The 20224-nt window shown below is 46.7% G+C and overlaps 1 protein-coding gene across 3 annotated transcripts in view; it reads right to left on the bottom strand.

Annotated features, from left to right (window-relative positions):
* Positions 1-20224, bottom strand: part of PTPRS (protein tyrosine phosphatase receptor type S) — a 310037-nt gene that overhangs the window by 245886 nt on the left and 43927 nt on the right. The gene's annotated exons all lie outside the window — the stretch shown is intronic.

Genomic DNA, 20224 nt, shown 5'->3' with positions numbered 1-20224 from the left:
AAACCACCAAACACCACACAAAGGAGCGTCACGGCACCTTGAGAGTTAGCAAATTCATTGTCCCCCTACTCCCGCTTTTGTGGCCTACGTAGTCGTGCCATGCGAAACTTGCTGTATAACAATTTTGCTCCTATTTTAAGATGCCGTCGGACTCTTTCATCGCCTGCTTTTTACGTTGTTTTCCTCTACTCCCCATTTTACCCTCGCAACAACAGCCCTGTGAGGTAGGCTAAGATGAGAGGGGCTGGGCCCCACACCCAGCAAGCTTCACATCCGAGTGGGGATTCGAACCCTAGTCTCCCAGGTCCTAGGCCCAGGCTTCCTCAATCTTGACCCTCCAGATGTTTTGGGACTACAATTCCCATCATCCCTGGCCACTGGTCCTGCTAGCTAGGGATCATGGGAGTTGTAGGCCAAAAACATCTGGAGGGCTGAGGTTGAGGAAGCCTGGTCTAGCCCAACACACTAACCGCTGGCTCTCGTGCGCCCAGAGGGTGTGGAAAACTCACTTCTGAGGCCAAGTTCAGAGCTGTTTCCCTCCCAGAGCAGAGAAGCATGGGACATAAATGTAGCACATTACATCTAACGGCCTAAAATATATTTTTGTTGGGGCTTCAGAATTAGATGCAGGAAGCCCCAATTTTTTTAGAAAAACAAAAACAGCAGCAGCAGCAAAAGGCACCTTAGATGGAATTGTGCATCTCTCATCTGGTCAACGCGATGTTCTCCAGATGTTGGGATAGGAACTGTGGTCCAGCAACATCTGGGGAGAACCACCCTTTGGTGGCCTGCAGTTTCATGCTAGAACTATGGGCATATTAAGGTTAATAATAATAATAATAATAATAATAATAATAATAATAATAATTTATTTATACCCTGCCCATCTGGCTGGGTTTCCCTGGTTGCAGCATCCAAAATGAGAAGACCTGTACAGCTTTCAAACTGCCTTAGGGTGGGGTGGGGGACAAAGCTGGACCCCCACCCCCTAAAGGCCACCCCCCCCCAGGATAGTGTCTACCTGAAACGAGCAAGACCCAAGTTCGAATCCAGCTGCTGGTTAACGCAGGCTGCACGCCACATCTCTCCGCTGAGCCTGTCTCGCAGAGCTATGCGGTGAATCACAATGGGACTATACAAATAGAGTCTTGTTGACTTTTACGAAACAAATCCCCACCCAAAAGAGCTTAAAAGCGCTGCCCGGATCGGTGAAGCCTGGATCGGGCCTTGAGAGAGTTGGGAATGTCTGCAGAGCAAGAAGAGTTACCGTCGATTGAAGAATGGAGGATGAAGTTAATGGACTATACGGAATTAGATAAACTAACAGGAAGGATTCGAAACCGGCGAGCCCAGAAAATCATGGAAGACTGGAGTAAATTTACGGACTACAGTGGTGCCTCGCAAGACGAAAAGAATCCGTTCTGTGATTCTCTTCATCTAGCGCTTTTTTCGTCTTGCGAAGCAAGCCCATTGACGGATTAGCGGATTAGCGCTATTAGCGGCTTTTAGCGGCTTATCTGCTGATCGGATCAGCTGATAAGCGGCTTAGCAGCTTAGAAAGGGGGGGGAACCAGCAGGAACTCGCAAGACATTGTCGTCTTGCGAAGCAAGCCCATAGGGAATTCGTTTTGCGAAGCACCTCCAAAACGGAAAACTCTTTCGTCTAGCGAGTTTTCCGTCTTGAGAGGCATTCGTCTTGCGGGGCACCACTGTAATTGTGAAGAACAGTTGACGTTTGTAGGGTTGCAAGAAGTTTTGTGAGGAGTATTATTAGAAGTATTGTAAAAATGGACAAGGGGGAGGAGGATTTGTTAAGAGATGTAAAGGCAATATAATGTTAAGAAATGCATAAGAAGTGGTTAAAACGGTGGATCATCAGAGGTGCTGATGGAAGTCTAAAAAGATTGTATAAGTGATAAGTTTTGTGGTACATTTTATAATTTATATGTTAAAATTAATAAAAAAATATTATAAAAAAGAGAATCTCTGCAGTTTTTAACCCGGGAAAGTGAGGGGGAAGTTTGGGGGACACAAATGTTTGTCCCCTCCTGACAAACACACACACATACATACAGAGAGAAAGAGAGAGAGAGGGGGGAACATATAAAGCTTCAAAGGGAATCTTCTGAAGCGTAGAAGGAATGTTAAGTTTTTCTGCACCACAGCTGTCTGAAGTGGCTAAGATTTCCAAGTTCGCCCCCAAGCCGCATTTTTTCCCAAGGCTGCAGGGGCTGTAGATAAAACGCTGGCATTTGTATTTATCCCACGCTCCTTCGATACGCTGTTTGTTGGCATTGCTTTAAATAAAAAATAAAAAAATGGATCAAATGGCCTTTTGGAGCAGAATCATCTCCTACTTCAAAGCCCTATGATAACGGAAGCAAACCCTGCAGCGTTTAGTAAGCCAAGGGGTTGCCTTGGCCACCTTCTCAGTGTGTGTTTGGTCACCGTCTTCCGCCCGGGCTTAGGGTGGGGTACATAGCTGCTCCCTGCTCCTATAATTTTACCCCAACACCTCTGTAGTGTAGGTCAAGCTGTGTGCCAGGCTGCAGATCACCCAGAGGCTGAGTGATGTTTCAAACCTGTGTCACCCTGGTCTCTTAACCACTGCACCTCACTGGGCTACAACTCTGGGGTTGCAGCGCTCATCTCGCTTTACTGGCCGAGGGAGCTGGCGTACAGCTTCCGGGTCATGTGGCCAGCAGGACTAAGCTGCTTCTGGCGAACCAGAGCAATGCACGGAAACACTGTTTACCTTCCCGCCAGAGCGGTACCTATTTATCTACTTGCACTTTGTGCTTTCGAACTGCTAGGTTGGCAGGAGCAGGGACCGAGCAACGGGAGCTCACCCCGTCGCGGGGATTCGAACCGCCAACATTCTAATCGGCAAGCCCTAGGTTCACAGCGCCACCCGCGTCCTACATGGTCGCAATTGGACCTGCACCAGTCTCAAAACGCGCCTGGGGAATTTCTGGCGCTGGTCTGAAAGGCCAGAGATTCCTCCTCCCCCTCTGGGTATGTTCAGTGGTTCTCAAACTCTTTTCTTTGGGTCACACTTTTGGAACAAAAAATTTTCTCAAGCCACACCAGATTTCTTTATCGGTAAGAAATGCATTGGAAAACAAAGTGAAACAACTCCTAGCAGCGCTTGAATTATAGCATAGAACACAACTGCTTTATGATTGTGGAACACCCGGAAAGTATAAGACAATGCAGAGGAATAATTCCCTAAATATAATTATAAACAACAGCTAGGATTGTCCTCCGTTTTGCTTGATGCGCTTGCTCTCGTCTTGAAAGGGTATCTATCAGTATTCTGCAAATAAAACAAATTACAGAGGTACCTCGGGTTACATACGCTTCAGGTTACAGACGCTTCAGATTACAGACTCCGCTAACCCAGAAATAGGACCTCGGGTTAAGAACTTTACCTCAGGATGAGAACAGAAATTGCGCAGCGGCAGAGGGAGGCCTCATTAGCTAAAGTGTTATCTCAGGTTAAGAACAGTTTCAGGTTAAGAACGGACCTTCGGAACGAATAAAGTACGTAACCAGAGGTACCACAGTACCTTGATGCTATACTACACTACACTGAAATATTTAAATGTTTATTTGCGTGTGCCTGAATCTTCCTGCCACACTTCCCAGTGTGGCACACCTGGAGAGTGGATCTGCTTCAGGGCAGATTTCGGCTAAACATCGGGGGGTGATGTCTTAACAGTAAAGAGCAGCTTTGACACTGGATCCAGCTCCCTTGAGAGGTGATCTGCTTCGCCAGAGATCTTCAAAGCAGAAGATGGTAGCTCCCTCCTGTTGTGGACACTGTGGCTGCAGGAATTCAGAGCAGGAGACTAGAGGACCTCAAAAGACTCATGCCAACAGAAAAACATCCTGCAATTTGATTATTTCTCTGCTAGGAGGTTAGCAGGGGGTCAAAGTGTCAGAGACAAAGCAAGCCTGTTTAGCAGTCCAGCGGAAAAAATGATGTGTACAACTGCCCAAGACCTTGGAGAATACTGGAGTTTCGCACTCCTGTCTCTCCCGGCTGAAGTCACATGTGACGGATCTTCACATTGCCATTTGGGAGTGTGCTGGCTGGGCTGAGAGGGAGCCGTGCTTTTCTGAACACTTGAAACCGTGGGGGGGGGGCTATTGTGCCCAGGTGCCAAATGGCTCCTTGAACCAAGGTTGAAGTCGCAAAAACGGAATGTCTAGTTGCCATTGGGGGGGGGGGGCAAGACAGCTCAAAAATCTCATTTTCCAAATGACAGGCTGTGATTAAAAATGTAAAGGGACCCCTGACCATTAGGTCCAGTCGTGGCCGACCCTGAGGTTGTGGTGCTCATCTCTCTTTACTGGCCAAGGGAGCCGGCGTACAGCTTCCAGGTCATGTGGCCAGCAGGACTAAGCCACTCCTGGCGAACCAGAGCAGCGCACGGAAACGCCGTTTACCTTCCCACCGGAGCGGTACCTATTTATCTCGCAGTTAAACACCTGGCTAGTTCAGAGGACAACCTTCAGCCAGGTTAAGAGCTTTGAGAACATAAAAAGCAAAGATACAGGGAGGCTTCACATATTCACCGGCCTCTTTTTATCAATGGGGACGTGGACCATTCATAACATAAGAATATTCTCCACAGCGGTGAGCAAGGCAGTGGTGGGAGTGAAGACAAGCCACAACAATTAATTATAACGCAGTTCAACGTTCCTGCTCAAGGCTGCACAGAAAAAGCATTTTGGTTCCTGAGATTCATTCCAATTGTGCAGATAAAATATAACGGATAGAAATCTACAGGACGTGTGTGAAGACGGTCAAGATCCAATGATCTCCAGGCATGCACTTCCGGGTGGAGGAGATGCCTTCTAGTGCCCAGGCATCTTCGCTTGGCCACAAATGGAAATTAAAAGACGCCTGCTTCTTGTGAGAAAAGCAATGACAAACCTAGACAGCATCTTAAAAAGCAGAGACATCACCTTGCCAACAAAGGTCCGTATAGTTCAAGATATGGTCTTCCCAGTAGTGATGTATGGAAGTGAGAGCTGGACCATAAAGAAGGCTGATCGCCGAAGAATGGATGCTTTTGAATTCTGGTGCTGGAGGAGACTCTTGAGAGTCCCATGGACTGCAAGAAGATCCAACCTCTCCATTCTGAAGGAAATCAGCCCTGAGTGCTCACTGGAAGGACAGATCGTGAAGCTGAGGCTCCAGTACTTTGGCCACCTCAGGAGAAGAGAAGACTCCCTGGGAAAGACCCTGATGCTGGGAAAGATGGAGGGCACAAGGAGAAGGGGACGACAAATGTTTGGACAGTGTTCTCGAAGCTACCAGCTGGAGTTTGACCAAACTGGGGAGGCAGTGGAAGACAGGAGTGCCTGGCGTGCTCTGGTCCATGGGGTCACGAAGAGTCGGACCCGACTAAACAACAACAACAATTTCGAAGACTGAATGGCCCGCACTGTGAGAACAGTGGTCCGCTGAACCAGATCAAAACTGCGCCAGATTCGCGCCCCAACTGCAGGCCCACACCAGCGGCAACTCAGACGGATGCAGAAAGCCCAAGAAAAACCCCATCAGCGAAAAAAGAAGTGCAGCGATATCAAAAGCAGAAACAGCCGATAACAGCCACACACAAAAACACACAGCCAAAGTCTCAGGGGGCTGTCTGGCTCCAGGAAGATTAGAAAGCAGGTACCAGGCAGATCTCTCTGGGGGGGAGATTCCGCAGCTGGGGCACCACCTAGGGGAAGATCCCTTCTTTTCACCGTCAACCTCAGATCAGGGAGGCACCCAGGCAGGGATCTCTGTCAGCGGGTCAGAAGATAAGCAGACGGTGATATGGAAGGAAGCAATCTTCCGGGTCCCAACTTTCAAAGTCAGCGGCTGTGCTTTAGGGAGATGGGAAGCAAGTTTCTAGTCCATGGGTAGGCAAACTAAGGACCGGGGGCCGGATCCGGCCCAATCGCCTTCTCAATCCAGCCCGCAGACGGTCCGGGAATCAGCATGTTTTTACAGGAGTAGAATGTGTCCTTTTATTTAAAATGCACCTCTGGGTTATTTGTGGGGCCTGCCTGGTGTTTTTACATCAGTCAAATGTGTGCTTTGTTAAAAAAATGCATCTCTGGGTTATTTGTGGGGCATAGGAATTCGTTCTCCCCTCCCCCCCAAAAAATATATAGTCCGGCCCCCCACAAGGTCTGCGGGACAGTGGACCGGCCCACTGATGGAAAAGTTTTCTGACCCCTGTTCTAGTCCCCTTGACTCTGAATAAGGAGCTGATTTAAAATAGAGTGGTGCCTCGCAAGACGAAAAGAATCCGTTCTGTGAGTCTCTTCGTCTAGCGGTTTTTTCATCTTGCGAAGCAAGCCCATTGACGGATTAGCGGATTAGCGCTATTAGCGGCTTAGAAAAGGGGGGGGGGAGGGAAAAAACCAGCAGGAACTCGCAAGACATTGTTGTCTTGCGAAGCAAGCCCATATGAGATTCGTTTTGCGAAGAACCTCCAAAACGGAAAACCCTTTCGTCTAGCGGGTTTTCCGTCTTGCGAGGCGTTCGTCTTGCGGGGCACCACTGTACATTGGATCACAGGAAGCTGCCTTTGAGCTGATTCAGATTCCTTTTGTGTCTGCACTTTAAAGTGCTGTATCGGGGGGGGGGGGCGAGTGGCCCCAGAATTTCCCCTGCGAAAACAATCTGCTATTTACCACTGAATTGGAGCAGGCAGCAAGCCACGGAAAACCCAAATTCCTGACAGTGTAAGGGGAAAAGAAGAAAAAGTAGAAGCACTCTGCCATTGGTCCAGGAAAGCGTGGGACACGGATAGGCCCTTATGCCAAGTTAGAGCATTGGTCCATCTAGCTCAGGACTGCCCACACTGACTGGCAGCAGCTGCCCAGGATTCCTGGCAGGAGCCTCTCCCAAACTTAACTGGAGATGCCAGGGATCAAACATGGGAACCTTCTGCATGCAAGGCAGGTGTTCTACCAAGGAGTTACGGCCCTTTCCCTCCCCCCGCCAGCTCACTTCTGCCGGCACTGACCGGCAGTGGCTATCAGAGTTTCAGACAGGGGTCTTCCTTCCCGCCCCCCATGCCTCTCTGGACATGCGGCAGGGGGGTGGGGTGTTGAACCCGGAGCCTTCTGAACACAGAGCTCTGCCACAGAAGTGCCCTTTGATTTGATTTGTGCCTGTAAATGTGCAAAAGATTACTGCAATGCAGACGGGTTGGACTAGATGACCGCTGGGGTACCCTCCAATTCTATGCATAGCGGGTGAGATGTGGACCTTGCAAAAGCAGCACAGGTTGATCAGGGCAGCTGGTCAAATGGGGTGGGTGAAGAACAGTGTTCGGAATTTCCCAGGCGCACTTTGAGACTGGCTGGACCCCTCTTAAGCAGGTAAGCATTTATTTATCACGTTTATCTCCCACCATTTTCTTCAAGGACTGCACCAGGGTTCACGCTTTGAGATTGTTTCTTTAAAATATAAAGTGAAATGAAACGATGATCATCATCATCATCATCAATACCCCATCACAAAAGGCGCCTAGACACTCCATTGTGGCGACCGTGACCCAGGTTTAAGGAGTTTCTAACACTCCAGAGGGACGCGGGTGGGGCTGTGGGTTAAACCACAAAGCCTAGGACTTGCCGATCAGAAGGTCAGCGGTTCGAATCCCTGTGACGGGGTGAGCTCCCGTTGCTCGGTCCCAGCTCCTGCCAACCTAGCAGTTCGAAAGCACAAGTGCAAGTAGATAAATAGGTACCGCTCCGGCAGGAAGGTAAACGATGTTTCCGTGCGCTGCTCTGGTTCGCCAGAAGCGGCTCAGTCATGCTGGCCACATGACCCGGACACTGTACACCGGCTCCCTCGGCCAATAAAGCGAGATGAGCGCCGCAACCCCAGAGTCGTCCGCAACTGGACCCAATGGTCAGGGGTCCATTTACCTTTACCTTAACACTTAGCCCAGGGGTCAGCAAACTTTTTCAGCAAGTGGCCGGTCCACTGTCCCTTAGACCTTGTGGAGGGCTGGACTATATTTTGGAAAAAAATAAATGAATGAATGCATTCCTATGCCCCACAAAGAACCCAGAGATGCATTTTAAATAAAAGGGCACATTCTACTCATGTAGAAACACGCTGATTCCCGGACCGTCTGTGGGCCGGATTGAGAAGGCGATTGGGCCAGATCCGGCCCCCAGGCCTTAGTTTGCCTACCCATGCCTTAGTCCCTTAAAGACAAGAGCCCAGCAAACCAAAGCGTGCGCAAGAGAGCAAGAGAGAGACAGACAGACAGGAGAGGGATGCCCCTCTATGCCCAGCCAGCGGCCTGAGAGCCCCACACCCACGCAGGCAACATCGACCCAGCTATTTATTCCTGGTGCCCCCTTAAGTCACACAATCTGCTTCTCTAATGCAGTGAATCCAGGCAGGGAGCTGGGCTGATTCCCACCTCGCTCCGACGAGATTAAAAGCAGATGATCCCAGCTTTGCTGCAACCTCATTCCAGGGGAGGGTCGGAGGTTACGCAAGAAAGAGGAGAGGAGGGGCTTCAGGGCAGCGGGGGGCGAACAGCCATGATCCTGGGGAACCTTTTCGGGGATATCGCCGTTTCGGTCGTTTTGTGTACCCCACCCTGCTAAAAAAGGGAGAGAAACTCTTGCTTTCCAATCCTCTCCCTCAAGTCTGCCCGGCTCGCTCTGCCAGCTCCCCGCAACCTGGCGCCATCCAGAACTACAGTTCCCAACAGCATGAACTACAGTTCCCAACGGCATGGTGGCGCATGGCAGCAGCTTGTAGGGTGTTGGTAGGAAGGCTGGCCACCCTCTGCTTGAAAAGAATGGTGAAGTGCTCAGAAACACATGGTGCTCGCAGCACTTTGCTCCCTGGCAGATGCCCAGGTCCACAAAGATTTCTGCACACACACAATTACTTTATTTTTCGCTCTATAAGACACACCAGACCTCAAGACGCACCTCGTTTTTGGAGGAGGAAAACAAGAAAAAAATATTCTGAATCTCAGAAGCCCGAACAGCAAGAGGGATCGCTGCGCAGTGAAAGCAGCAATCCCTCTTGCTGTTCGGGCTTCTGGGATAGCTGCGCAGCCTGCATTCGCTCCATGAGACGCGCACACATTTCCCCTTACTTTTTAGGAGTAAAAAATATGCAAAAAATACGGCATATTCTCTTTCAAGCATCCCAAACATTATTAGCAGAGAAAGCTGTCCTACACAGGTCATTCTGGCCCATCAAACCCACTGCTGCATGCACTGGCTGGCAGCATCTGTCCAGACCATGGGCTGATCTAGGTCAGTACGGTCTTCTCTGACAGGTAACAGCACTCTAGATTTTAAGGCAGGGCTATCTCCCAGTCCTACGTGGAGATGCCCCTCAGGGGGCATAACCCGGAACCTACTGACTCCAGGAAAGTTCTCAACCAGTAAGCTTTTGACCTTCCCTTAAAAAAAATAAATGCAAGACTCCAGTGCTCATGTTTGTGTGACTAAAGGACAGGTTGGAACAGGAGCATAGAACGGTGTCTTATATAGAGTCAGGTTCCTGGCCTATCTAGATCAGTATTGCCAGTGCGGGCTGGCAGGAGCTCTCCAGGGTTTCAGACAGTCTCTCCCTTAATAATAAAGCAAGTTTCTAGTCCTTGTGGGTCTGAACGAAGGTGCATTGCAGTAATCCAGTCTGCAGGCCACTAATGCATTGAGTTAAAGAGACTAGGCTGTCTACCAGCTCCATCTGGTACGCAGGCTGAGACCCTCCCTGCCTGCAGACTGTCTCACCAGAGTGGTGCATGCTCTGGTTATCTCCTGCTTGGACTACTGCAATGCGCTCTATGTGGCGCTACCTTTGAAGGTGACCCGGAAACTGCAATTAATCCAGAATGCAGCAGCTAGACTGGGAGCGGCCGCCGAGACCATATAACACCAGTCCTGAAAGACCTACATTGGCTCCCAGTACGTTTCCGAACACAATTCAAAGTGTTGGTGCTGACCTTGAAAGCCCTAATCGGCCTCGGTCCAGTATACCTGAAGGAGCGTCTCCACCCCCATCTTTCTACCCAGACACTGAGGTCCAGCACCGAGGGCCTTCTGGCGGTTCCTTCATTGTGAGAAGTGAGGTTACTGGGAACCAGGCAGAGGGCCTTCTCGGTGGTGGTGCCCGCCCTGTGGAACGCCCTCCCTTCAGATGTGAAGGACATAAGCAGCTATCTTCTTTTTAAAAGACATCTGAAGGCAGCCCTGTTTAGGGAAGTTTTTAATATTTAATGCTGTATTGTTTTTAACACTTGATTGGAAGCTGCCCAGAGTGGCTGGGGAAACTCAGCCAGATGGGCGGGGTATAAATATATTATTATTATTATTATTATTATTATTATTATTATTATTATTATTATTATTATTATTATTGGCTGTCCCGGTCCACAAACAGCTGTGGCTTTTTTTACCAGCCACAGTGTGTTGCAATAATCGAATCTAGCTGCTAATGAAAGAAATCTGAATGGGTTTCTACACACCCAAACTGCGTCCAAAAGCGTCGCATTGATGAACTGGAAGAATAAAGGCAAGGTCCTCTTTCGACGCGATTCCCTTTAATCAATGGATTGACAGCCTGGGAACACTTGCAACGTACGAACCGATTGCCTATGGACGTAGACTTTGTTTGGACAAATATATTGATATCTGGAAAAGGCTTTATGCAGGATGTAGTGAGTTATTAGTAACCATATATGACTAGGATAAAAATATCACTTTATATAATAATCTATAGAAACAAAAACAACTTTACTACATGAATTACACTATCTCTTTCCCCCTCTTTTTCTACGTTCTTCTCTCTTTTCCTTTTATCACAGTAATATAAATGGAAATCTTTCAGTAAAACATCAATGAGAATAGCAAAAGATATGGTTCTCTTTAATCAATGACAGAACTCACAACATACAGGTTGCTTATAGGCGCAGACTTCGTCTGGATAAATATATTGACACTTGGTTATCAACAATCCTATATGCAGTAGGACAATAACAGTACTTCTATACCTATATAATAATGTGTGGAAGTGTAACTGATCGCATTTAGTCTGCTACGGTATACCTTTTATTTGTTTTTACGTACTCCACTTTTCATTCTGTTAATTTTATTCTTTGCACCTCTTCCCTTTCATTTTATTTTGCACAGGTAAGATTTTCTTAAGTGGTACCTCGGAAGGCGAATGGAATCCGTTCCAGAAGTCCGTTCGACTTCCAAAACGTTCAGAAACCAAAGCACGGCTTCTGATTGGCTGCAAGAAGCTCCTGCAGCCAATCGGAAGCCGCGTCAGACAATCCGCTTCCCAAAATAGTTCGCAAACCAGAACAGTCACTTCCGGGTTTGCGACGTTCGGGGGCCAAGACGTTAAACTGGCAAGGCATTCGACTTCCAAGGTTGGCACTACTAAACATCTTCCAAGACAACAATGCCCATTTACACCACAAAGAACTCATAACCCACCTACTTTCAGCAACCAGAAACACCATAACCAGACACTGGAGAGACCTGTCAGGAGTAAGCATGGACCAATGGTACCAAATAGTATGGGAAACAGCCCTACTAGAAAAATTAACTAATAAACTGAAACTGACACGGGGACAAATAGAAGAAGACGCCTTCACCCCGGTATGGCTCCCCTTTATCACATACACAGCCCAACAGGACAATGACAATAATCCACCAACAGCATACAAATCAATGTGGCTAACCTGATCCAAAACACCCACCCACCGCACTCACACACGAAAACAAAGATCATCACAGCCAATCACACCCTAGGCCAACCCCAACCTCTCTCACCACCAAAGGAACACAAGTACTGTGTCCAGTTCTGGGCACAGTTCAAGAAGGACACTGACAAACTGGAACGTGTCCAGAGGAGGGCAACCAAAATGGTCAAAGGCCTGGAAACGATGCCTTATGAGGAACGGCTAAGGGAGCTGGGCATGTTTAGCCTGGCGAAGAGGAGGTTAAGGGGTGATATGATAGCCATGTTCAAATATATAAAAGGATGTCACCTAGAGGAGGGAGAAAGGTTGTTTTCTGCTGCTCCAGAGAAGCGGACACGGAGCAATGGATCCAAACTACAAGAAAGAAGATTCCACCTAAACATTAGGAAGAACTTCCTGACAGTAAGAGCTGTTCGACAGTGGAATTTGCTGCCAAGGAGTGTGGTGGAGTCTCCTACTTTGGAGGTCTTTAAGCAGAGGCTTGACAACCATATGTCAGGAGTGCTCTGATGGTGTTTCCTGCTTGGCAGGGGGTTGGACTCGATGGCCCTTGTGGTCTCTTCCAACTCTAGGATTCTATGATTCTAAGTAACGCTGACACCAAACTCTACATACATTAAGCATAATAGAAACATCACCACCCGACCCCACCCCCTTCCATCTCCCCCCCCACTCCCCCTTTCTTTTTCCTTCCTTCCTTCCTTCCTTCCTTCCTTCCTTCCTTCCTTCCTTCCTTCCTTTCTTTCTTTCTTTCTTTCTTTCTTTCTTCTTCTCCCCCTAATGCCTCAACAAATGAAATGGATTTGTAAAAATGTTACATGGAAAAAAAATACGAGGCATTACTTCTGTAAAACAAGAAAATCCTTAATAAAAATATTAGAAAAGAAAAGAAATCTGATTTGTTCACTGATGTTCCGCACTGCTCCCAAAATACACAACGGTACAAGATGCTTGAGAAAGAGGAAAGCCTTCCTCATGAGAAAATTGACTTGCTGGATCAATAGCTTCTCGATGCCGGTGTGGAATCTGAAAGCAGGATTAGACCACAGGACCTCTCTCCCTTCCTGTGATGTTCAGAGAACTAGTGTTCAAAAGCATTTAGTGCCTCTAACCATGGCAGCAGGCCATAGTTGCCATGGCTAAATCGGATTTTTTAAAAATATAAATCGGATTTTTATTTATTTATTTAAATTGGATCCATAAAATAAAATGCTTTTGGAGGAAAAATCTTTCTAACGGTCGTTTTCTATTTAAGTTACATTATAGTCCAAAGGCTACTCATCCGGAAAGAAGGATTTGCTTTAAGTTTTTCATGTGTGCTAAAACTCAGTCTAAGGTCTTTGGTTTTGATTTTTGGGTGTTTTTTTTAATTGTTCAACCACATCAGTTAACAAACATGGATTGTTGTTGTTTAGTCGTGTCCGCCTCTTCGTGACCCCCTGGACCAGAGCACGCCAGGCCCTCCTGTCTTCCACTGCCTCCCGCAGTTTGGTCAGACTCATGCTGGTAGCTTGGAGAACACTGTCCAACCATCTCGTCCTCTGTCGTCCCCTTCTCCTTGGGCCCTCCATCTTTCCCAACACCAGGGTCTTTTCCAGGGAGTCTTCTCTTCTCATGAAGTGGCCAAAGTCTTGGAGCCTCAGCTTCAGGATCTGTCCTTCCAGTGAGCACTCAGGGCTGATTTCCTTCAGAATGGGGAGGTTGGATCTTCTTGCAGTCCATGGGACTCTCAAGAGTCTCCTCCAGCACCAGAATTCAAAAGCATCCATTCTTCGGCAATCAGCCTTCTTTAACAAACATGGATACATATGCTATAATGTTATTGCTTTAGTTAGTTAAATTGTTTAAATTGTTATTAAGGAAATGGAAAGGAAATATTATTAAGGAAATGGTTGTTTTTATCCTTCCAATAAAGTACAGCAGAAAAGTTATAGAAACAGTTAACGTATTAAACCTCACAATAATGTCATAATTACCTGTCTTTGTGTTTCTATCAGTAATTTTTGATATAACTGTAAAAACTGCTCTGAAAATTTATTATTCCAAAAATGAAACCTTCATCTGGTTGCAAATATTAAGATTATTCCAGCAAGAATGAGTCTTTCTGTAAAAAAGAAAAGAAAAAAGGATTTAAATCAAGTCTTACTGACTAGTGATTTAAATCGTGATTTAAATCGATTTGATTTAAATCAAATCCACCCTGGCTAGTACCCATCGATAGCCCTTCTCCTCTATGAATTTGTTTAATCCTGTTTCAATGTTATCCAAGTGGGTGGCCATCGCTGCAGGACCAAGTTCCATAATTTAACTATGTGCTCAGGAGATAATATCCTCTCCTCTCTCCACCTCTCTGGGCCAACTTTGGCCACCGGCTGGGACAATCTGGCTGTCAATCACCTGTAGAATCGCAGAATTGTAGGGTCATCTAATCCAAGCCCCTGAAATGCAGGAATCTCAACTGAAGCATCCATGTTGGAAATGTAAAGAAACTGAAGGTACATTCTTTCACCTTTGGTGGACGTGCCCAAGGATCAAGGCTTTCTGGGAAATGATCTATAATGAAATGAAAAAGGTACTTAAATATACCTTCCTGAAGAAACCAGAGGCCTTTCTTCTGGGCATTGTTGGCCAATTGGTGCTAAAGAAGGACAGAACTTTCTTTATGTATGCTACAACAGCAGCAAGAATACTTATTGCAAAGTACTGGAAGACACAAGATCTACCCACTCTGGAAGAATGGCAGATGAAGGTGATGGACTACATGGAATTGGCGGAAATGACTGGCAGAATCCGAGACCAGGGAGAAGAAATGGTGGAGGAAGACTGGAAGAAATTTAAAGACTATCTGCAGAAATACTGTAAAATTAATGAATGTTAAAATGATGTTGGACTGAAAAGAAGTGGTTTTGGTAATAAGGTTAATAAGAATAGGTAAATATAGATAGTTATACGGATGAAAATGTATAGTTATAATAGGTTAAGTATAGAGCAAAGTCAAATGAAAGAGGGTAAGGATTTGCTGAAAAGACTTGGAAAACGGGAATACAAAAGGGGAGGTGTGAGGAGGTCAAGGAAATAAGCAAATGAGATCAAAGATGCTGAAAAATGGATTTATCCTTTTTTTAAAAAAAAAAATTCCTATTTCCTTTTTTCCTTCTTTCTAGGTTGTCTTTTTGTCAACTTTCTTGTTAGCTTGTGTTTGTTAGTTTTTGTTTGTTTTTTCTTTATGTGTAATTTTTTGTATAATCTTAATAAATATTCTTTTTAAAAAAATGACGCATCCATGACGTATGTCCATCCAACCTCTGCTTAGAAACCTCCAAGGAACCACCACCTCCCGAGGGAGACGGTTCCACTGTCAAACAGCTCTTACCGACCGAATGTTCTTCCTCATGTTTAGTAAAAAATCTCCTTTCTTATAATTTGGTTCAGGTCCTATCCTCCGAAGTAGAAAACAAGCTTGTTCCCTCTTCCATGTGACAGCCCTTCAGGTATTTGAAGATGGCTCTCATATTTCCTCTTTTCCAGGCTAAACATACCCAGCTCCTTCAACCGTTCCTCATCAGGCTTCGTTTCCAGACCCTTGATCACCTTTGTCGGCCTCTTCTGCCCACCTTACAGCTTGTCAACATCCTTCTTAAATTGTGCTGCCCAGAACTGGACACAGTATTCCAGCTGTGATCTAAACAAGGCAGAATAGAGCGGGACTACAACTTCCCGTGGGGACGCGGATGGCGCTGTGGTCTGAGCCTAGGGCTTGCTGATCGGAAGGTAGGCGGTTCAAATCCCTGCGACAGGGTGAGCTCCCGTTGCTCAGTCCCTGCTCCAGCTAACCTAGAAGTTTGTTGTTGTTTTTTTAAAAGTAATATTTATTAAAGTTTCATAAACAATCAAAAGCTTCAAAATTTAAACATAGAATACAAAAACTAAGAAAAACTACAATAATAAAAAAATACAAAACAAAACACATAAAAAATACACAATAGAGAACAGTTAACAAAATAGAATAAAAAAGAATAAAAAACACCAATAAGCAAAACAGAAAAAAGATTAGTATTTTCATATCTTATATTTCATTCACTAGTTTCTTGACCTCCTCACACCTCCCTTTTTGTATTCCAATTCAGATATTTGGTTCAGCAAATCCTTATCCTCTATCATTTATCCTTGCTCAGCATCTTAACCTATAATAAATATATATTTTCCACCATTATCAATCAATATTTACATATTCTTATTAATCTTTTTACCAACACCGCTTGTTTTCAATCCAACATCCCTTTAACATTCATTAATTTTACAGTATTTCTGTAGATAGTCTTTAAATTTTTTCCAATCTTCTTCCACCACCTCTTCTCCCTGGTCTCAGATTCTGCCAGTCACAGCTAACCTAGAAGTTTGAAAGCACGTCAAAGTGCAAGTAGATAAATAGGTACCGCTCCAGCAGGAAGGTAAACGGCGTTTCCGTGCGCTGCTCTGGTTCGCCAGAAGCGGCTTAGTCATGCTGGCCACATGACCCGGAAGCTGTACGCCAGCTCCCTCGGCCTATAGAGCGAGATGAGCGCCGCAACCCCAGAGCCGGCCATGACTGGACCTAACGGTCAGCGGTCCCTTTACCTTTATGACTTCCCTTGATCTGGACACTATACAGTGGACCCTCGCGTAACGTAACTTTGGGTTGTGAATGCGGCAAACCCGGAACTGGGTTTGCCGCTCACGCATGCGCAGAAGCACTCTGCGCCGCCGCACACATGTGAAGAACAGGCTCCTCCGGTTACGCAGATTTTGGGATACAGCCGGGCCTCCAAAATGGATCCCATTCGTAACCGGAGGAACCACTGTACTTCTGTTGATGCAGCCTAGAATAGCATTAGCCTTTTTTGCTGCTGCATCACACTTTGGGCTCATGTTCACGTTGTGGTCCACCAAGACCCCTAGATCCTTTTCACAGGTGCTGCTAGTAAGCCAGGTATCCCCCATCTTATATTTGTGCAGCTGGTTCTAAGTGCAGAACCTACCATTTGTCCCTCCTGAAATTCATTTTGTTAGCTTGGGCCCAGTTCTCCAATTTTTGAAAACCACCTTGAATCACGATTCTGTCTCCTGCGACATTAGCTGCCTTGTGGTGATGTCAGGTGATTGGCCGGTGGGTCGTCCTCGCCTACCTGTCGAAGGTTTCATTGAAATCTCTGTTAAAACAGAGCTTTCCCACCCCCTAGCCCTTTCTGCAAAGGAGCTCACTTTAAGCTCCTTGACCTCCCATTGTAGACATATGGGTCACTGCCCCACGCCCGACGTTCAAATAGGATATCCCGTGTGGGGCAGGTGCAGGGCACGGTTTGCAAGGAATACCTTGCAGACTGAACCGGGGACCCCAATTTGGCCCCAGGCCATACCCACTGTAGCTGGCACTGAGGAGGGGGCTGGACTGTATGACCTCTGGAGATCCCTCCCAATTCTCTGAGCATCCGAGCGGCAGGCAGCACCGTTAAAAGCACCAGGAAACCCACTGTACTTTCAACCCCTTGCACTTGCGCTTATCTCCATTTTTTTAATTAAGCCGAGCGCTTACATTAGTTGCATAAAGGTTCATCAGATCCATTTATCTCAGCAATCGAGCCCAAGTTATGAAATTTATTAAGAATTTTTTCTTCGCTACTATACTGGGGGGAAGAAGTAGGATATAATTAATTCCCCAGGAAGAAAGCTTTAAAAAACTTTTTCTTAGCAAAAAAAAAACCACACCAAACTTTTTATAAAAGTTATTTCTCTTCCCCACCTATTTCTTTGAGACCTTTTAAATTGGATTTTTATTTTTTTCCCCATTATGAATACCGAGAATCAGACAGACATCCTCTGTGGAATTTGTACAAGATGTGAAAGCTGGAAGGTGTCCAGAGGAGGGGAACCAGGATTATCAAGGGTCTGGAAACTAAGCCATATGAGGAACGGTTGAAGGAGCTGGGTATGTTCAGCCTGGTAAGGTGGAGACAGAGGAGATACGAAAGCCATCTTCAAATATCTAAAGGGTTTTCCCATGGAAGATGGAACAAAGCTTTTCCCCTCTCCTGTTCCCGAGGGCGGGACCCAAACTAATGGATTCAAATGGCACAAAAGAAGATTCCCGGCTCAACATCAGGAAGAACTTTCTGACAAGAAGAGCAGTTCCAAGGTGGTGGACCTTCATGGGAGCTTTTAAAGCAGATGTTTTAGTTGAGATTCCTGCAATTTGCAAAGGGTTGGACTATCAGGCATGTCCAAACTTGGCCCTCCAGCTGTTTGGGGACTACAACTCCCACCATCCCTAGCTAACAGGACCAGTGGTCAGGGATGATGGGAATTGTAGTCCCAGAACATCTGGAGGGCCAAGTTTGGCCATGCCTGCCACTAGTCGATCCTCAAAACTCTCTACAACTCTAAGATTTCCGTCTATGGCTAATTTGAGGCATCAGACAAACACCTTCCGCATCTAGGGCTTTGACCCCTTTGGCTAAATTCAGAGCCCCACCTAAGTTGTCCCACCTGCAGACATCAGCAGGATCCCTATCTCACAAATGCAAGGGCACCTGGTTCAGGTGCTGAGCTTGCCCAATTCCAGTCAGTAGGAATTCGAAAGCCGGAGGATTTGAGAACGGGTATTTTTTCGTCAGAGGGGTGGGCAACAGGTGCTGATTAGGTACGGATTAAGAGGAAACCGTGGAAATTCGAAGCCCCTCTGGGATTTCCTGTGAAAGCTTTTTTCCCTGATTCTAGATGTTTAACCTGCTTTTCTACCAAACTAAAAGCCGAAAACTATCGACCTCCACCGAGACTTATGCTCTTTCGCTTAATAACCTTAAACAAGGCCTACATGTAACCGAGGCTTTTTAAACCTCAAGCTACCCTGTAAGGACGCGGGGTGGCGCTGTGGGTTAAACCACAAAGCCTAGGACTTGCCGATCAGAAGGTTGGCGGTTCGAATCCCCATGACGGGGTGAGCTCCCGTTGCTTGGTCCCTGCTCCTGCCAACCTAGCAGTTCAAAAGCACCTCAAAGTGCAAGTAGATAAATAGGTACCGCTCTGGCGGGAAGGTAAACGGCGTTTCCGTGCGCTCTCTGGTTCGCCAGAAGCGGCTTAGTCATGCTGGCCACATGACCCGGAAGCTGGACGCCGGCTCCCTCGGCCAGTAAAGCGAGATGAGCACTGCAACCCCAGAGTCGGTCACGACTGGACCTAATGGTCAGGAGTCCCTTTACCTTTTTACCCTGTAGTTTTAAGTTGTAACTTAGCACTCTACCTTTGGAAAAACCAAACTACTTTTCAACTGCTTGTGAACTGAACTTGAAAGCCGAAAGACCGGCCTTGAGCTACTATGCCGCCCCTTTTAACCTAAAAAAAACCATGCCTTGAAGCTTATGCAGAGCGTGAGCTAAAAGCCAACCCTTTATATTCCAAACTGACTTTCCCAATAGCTGTATCAAGCACTATATATTGAACCCTGTATTTCCGTGGGGTGAGGTTAGCCCCTTTCCAACAATGGGACTTCAACTAGGTTTCTGTGGAATCTAGATAGCTACAGGCTTCTTTCGTTTTCTCCCCAAAAAAGAGAGGCAGAAAAACCACTCAGAAGGATCAGCCTCTACATTTGGTTTTCAAATTAGTAATTATGCTGGGAAAACCATCATCTGAAAAGAAGAGGGAGGGAGGGGGGGAGAAAACTCAGCACTGAAAACTATTCCCCAGCAGTGCCTGTTATCTGAACACTTATTTAAATTTAATAAAACCTGCTACCAGAGCAGCAAAACAAAAACACGCACACACACACACAATGGTTAAGCATTGAAGCATGTTTATTTAATACGCTCATCTCCTTGTGCCAGAAAAGGCCCAGTGCCATGACTGGCAGCCCCACACATACAATGTCCCAGAGTTTATCTGCCCCCAGACAGAAAATGTGCAGCCAAGAAAGCACACAGCTCAAGAGGGTCTTTCTTTGGGGGTGGGGGGACAATTTGCTGGCTCCCCTAAGAACTGGGCCCAGGTCCCTTTAGGTCAAGGCACCAGCAGCCCACCCCCCCCCCAACCTGGAGAAGATGCTTAACAAATGCTGCCACCCCTGGGGAAGTTTCCTGATTGGCTCCTGCCCAGACTCTTCCCGATTGGCTGCCAGCCCTATATAAACAGGCAGCCCAGAGTCCCGGACATTTTGTCCACGGCCGGCTGCCAAGAGACTGGCCGCTGGGTCCCGCTCAGTCCTTTCCCCTGGAATAAAAGCCATCGCCGACGTCATCTCATAAAAGCCCTCTCTGCAAAAACAGAGAGGAGGACCGCTTACCCAATCCATATTTCGGATGATGCGAAGATGCACACCCTAAGAGCCGGTTTGCACCAACGACAAACCGAAGGAGCTACAGGCCAAATTGGGGTGTGGGGGGGTGGAAGGACCAGTGTCAAAGCCAGATCTCCAGCAAGCTGAT

The sequence above is a fragment of the Podarcis bocagei genome (assembly GCF_964188305.1).
Source record: "Podarcis bocagei genome assembly, chromosome: 18".
Taxonomy (NCBI): domain Eukaryota; kingdom Metazoa; phylum Chordata; class Lepidosauria; order Squamata; family Lacertidae; genus Podarcis; species Podarcis bocagei.
This window is presented reverse-complemented; position numbering and strand designations above follow the sequence as displayed.